Source organism: Pteropus alecto, unplaced genomic scaffold (genome assembly GCF_000325575.1).
Source record: "Pteropus alecto unplaced genomic scaffold, ASM32557v1 scaffold185, whole genome shotgun sequence".
In the NCBI taxonomy this organism is placed as follows: Eukaryota; Metazoa; Chordata; class Mammalia; order Chiroptera; family Pteropodidae; genus Pteropus; species Pteropus alecto.
This window is the reverse complement of record NW_006438088.1, coordinates 4,793,584-4,797,835: the sequence shown is the minus strand read 5'-3', so window position 1 is coordinate 4,797,835 and position 4,252 is coordinate 4,793,584.

Below are 4,252 nucleotides of genomic sequence, written 5' to 3'. Positions count from 1 at the left end.
TGACTTAACCCTATGATTCTTTGATTTCTGCTACCATGCAGAATGGCTTCACGGGGTCTCTCCTGGGGTGGAAGGTTAGCAAAGAACACCTTCAATGTCCTTCAACTCTGCGAATCACAGTAATATGTGCCCTTCGTGAACTTCTGCAGTCAAGGACCATGGAATCGCACATTGTCATTAATGGAGAGGATGAGTTCACTCTGAAAGGATACACTCATATTGGGTGTTTTAAATTTTAGGCAGTAGACAAACATGACTTTGTTTCTCCCAGACAACGAATTACTTTCCTGAAGATGACAACAGACACATTTAATAGAAGTCTGGGTGGTGTCTCATATCTGTTAATAGAGTAAGAAAATTATTTCAAAAGAAAAAAAATACCCACCAAGTTTTACTTTCAGACACCTGAAAATAGGAAATACCCTTGCCTGTTTCCTTCTTGTCACCTGACACACAGAAAAATAAAGTACTCTTCTAGAAAATCAGCAAATGCAAATTCGCATGTCGGATGCCATCTGAATGTGCAAGCACCCACGGCATGTTGAGGGATGTTGAGGGGTGTGGAGGGAGACGGGGGCAAGGCTAATGAGAAAGCCTTCCTCAGGGTGGAGGAGACAGTGGAGCACGGCACGCAGTGAGTCGCAAAGGGACAAGGATGGAAACGACCTAGTGGATGCGGAAAAGTCTATGGGATGATAGAATTTTACTTTTTCATCTCTCTAAAAACAAGCGACATAAAACCACTAGCGAATGCGGATTTATGACATGATGGGGATGATTGTTTAGTAGACTTTTTTTTTTTAGTATACTTTATTGTTGCTGTTGTTGCTGTTCTGACGCTCAAAACATAAAGCTCACTTTGCAGCCAGCGCATGCGCAGTCATAGAGTCTAAACATGTGTGTCCAGCCAGCTCTCTGTGCCAGGTCCTCTTCCAGTGGCCAGCCTCCGGCCTCGGGCCTCAAACAGCACCGGCAATGTGCTTACTGCTGTGGAGCCTGAGCAGGAGACAGGCAAACAGCAAGTAGCTAGACAGAGATCAGTTCTCAGTGATGTTTTGAGAAAAAAAAAAAACATTCACATGATGAAGGGAGAGGAATAGAGTAGCATTCGATGGGGGAAGAAGGAAAGACCTCGCCAAGGATGTAAATGTGGGCGGAGACCCAAGCGATAAGAAGCAGCCAACCATGCGCAATGAGATATGCATTTGTGGCAAAAGGAACAGAAAATGCAAAGGCCCTGAAGAAATGAGGGCCTTTTGTGCTAGGAAGAGAAAGAAGACCAATAGGAAAGAGAGCAATAAGAGAGAGCAATGGGAAAGGGGGTGGGAGGTGTGGCAGGAGACAAATCAGAGGGGTCCTTACAACTTGTGGCAAGGAATCTGATTAACAGGAAAGCAAGGTGGGGATTTACACAGAGTAGGCTTATAATTCAACCTGTAAATACAGCATATGAATTAGACCCTAACTGGCAATCCTAGAAGCTCTCAGAGCACCTGGGACATGAGTGAATGGATGACAACTGCCTAGTGATCAGACATGTACCTGGATCCATAGGTACATGGTCAGATCCACATGGTAATTTTTAGACCTCGTAAGTATCTAATACCTTACACAGATACAAGGTATTGGAGTATCCAAATAACATACATATACTCTGTTTCCTAAGCATGTGTGTGGTTGTGAATGATAAGCAAATTTAAAATACAGTGAATTCTACATATTGTACACAATGTTTTCAGAGGCTCTTCTAAGACTCCATGTCTGGCGAGCATGCTTGCAAACACAGTCTGAGAAGGAGAGAGGGACATCTCAGCTTTCATTCTAAACGTGCTCCCATCTTCTGGAGGCCCCAGGACCCTCGGGAAGAACCAATCTGTCTGTTCTCATCACTGTGACAGATCAAAGTCATGGCTATCAAGTCATCATTTCATGGCCAAGATCTTGTCTCCAGACGTAGCTAGCTCACTCATTTCTGACAACATGCTGAAAATGAAATGTGCCTCCCACCCTTCTTCCTTCCTTCTAAAATTTATAAATTTTGCAGTTTTGTTAAAAACAAAAGTTGCTCGAGATTTGCAGAATGAGATGTCCCTTCACACATCAATCTAAAGGGGCAGAAAAATATTAAACGTAGATCATCTTGGAATATGCAGAATGAGAATCAACAATTTTTAGAACAAAAAATAAAATGATAAAATTCAGACAGCCCAGCAAACACCAAGCAGAGCCTGACTGGCCAGGAGTATGTCATAACTGTTCTTATTCATTGATTTCGATGGCTCCTGGGACCCAGCAGAGGAGCTGCTCCATTCTCGGTTGTCTAATGGAGGTTAAAGGTTACCATGCAGAAAAGCAGCACCATCTCCACTTTTACCTTGTTCCATCAAGTCGGGGTTGACGAGAGAGGCCTGAGTCCTTTGCTCCATTGCCCTCGCCCCGAATTCGGATCTCAGGACAGCACTAGATCCGGTGTTTACCATTTGGCCATCTGCCATGAGTCCTTTATTTAAAAGGACTTTCAGTAGAAACGCACACACACGTCCCTCAAAATGTTGAACTAGAAGATTCTTATTTTCAATGTTAAACCTTTCAACTTACAATTAAAGAAATAGATTCATGGCGAATGGGTAATTTTTTGAGGTAGCAACAGAACCAGGACAGAAAGCCGCATATCCTTCTGTCAAATTCACCCCCAAACCATCCCAGGTAACTCCGTTACACAGTCTCAAACCATCCAGACTTGGTGACGGGTCCCCTAATGCTCAGCCCCTTGGCATTCAAGCAGTAGAGGAGATTCTCCTTTAATGTGGTCAGAGGAGAACACAAGCTCCAAATACAAAATCGCCTTTGCCATATTTGTATCCATCCTCTTCCTTCAAATTACAGTGATTCCTAATCTATCTTAAATGATATTACATAAAACCTCACCTACACAAAACACAGCCAGAAATCAGGAAGCAGTCAAGAAAGGCACCTACAAGGCAAAAATAGCTCTCTTGTGGGTCACACTAAAGATCGTGGCAAGTCACTGACTCCAGATTGATAATCGACCTTAACAAGTGTTTGAAGGACTTTCAAGCTCCCAGAAGACTGGGAACAGCAAGAAAATAAAGAGAAGTGTCTACGAGTCAGGAACCACAGGCCAGACCCCAGCAGAGCTGAGAAGGCACCTCAGACAGCAAGGCAGGAGCAGCAGCAACAGGACACAAAGCGCAGTCAGGTAATTCAAATGGATGGGCTCTGGGCCGTCTCCCAAACCTCTAAGGGCCCGGCACAAACTCTGCCGACAGCTCAGCACGGCAGCTGCTGCCTTCAAAGCTATCCCTGATTTAAACACCAAGGAGGGGTTTTATTCTGTTCACGGTGCTTTGAAGAAACAGAGAAGTATGATGCATCTTAGCAAGATTGGCCAGGCTATTATCTAATGTGGCAATAACTGTTAAAAGGGTATAACCACACAAGTGAACAAGCGCATCTCCTCAGCTTTGTGGAATCCACAGGGGTTTGAGGGGGGTCAGGTCCTCCAGACGCTCGCTTCTCTTCTCTCCTCTTCTTCTTTTCAACCTCCCTTGAATATTCAGGCCCAGGCCTATGGGACCATGTGTTGACTCTCCAATTCTTATTCTAAGGACTGTAGATAGTTTTAGAAAAGAGCTTCGATTACACCTCAGTGCAAATTACAAACGCCCTTGACCTTGAGCATGTTTAAGGCAATGTTCACTGCCGTCCTGGCTCTATCTACAGTATGCAACCAAACCCGGAGAGAACAGGTGGATTCTTTTACACATCCCACCTGAACTGGACACCTATACACGCCATTCTCAACCTCCTCCCACTGAAGAGTGATTTATTTGGTACTGGGTTTTGTTTGTTTTTCTTATGATGTCCTGGACCATGCTGGTTAGACTAAGACATTGTCACAGCATTTTGTTGTTGTTTATTTAAGTATGCATTACTTTTATGCTCTCTTTACCCCTCTCCTCCTAATAAACAAATATGTTTTTATGGTTCCGTATCATAAAAAGTAGCTTGGAAACCAAAGAATACTCTTTCCTAATAAAGATTCTTTAAAAGTAAAGACTTTCTCCCAAGGAAATGTCCCCTGCCCCGCAACCACCAAAGTCACAAAACAGGAGGAAATGGCTCAATATTATCCTGGTGACACAGAAATGTGTTTTTTTGAAGCTATTTACAAATAGGGCTATTGTACATACCCTGGTGTCTCGGTGAGAAAATAAGGATGTAGACAGGG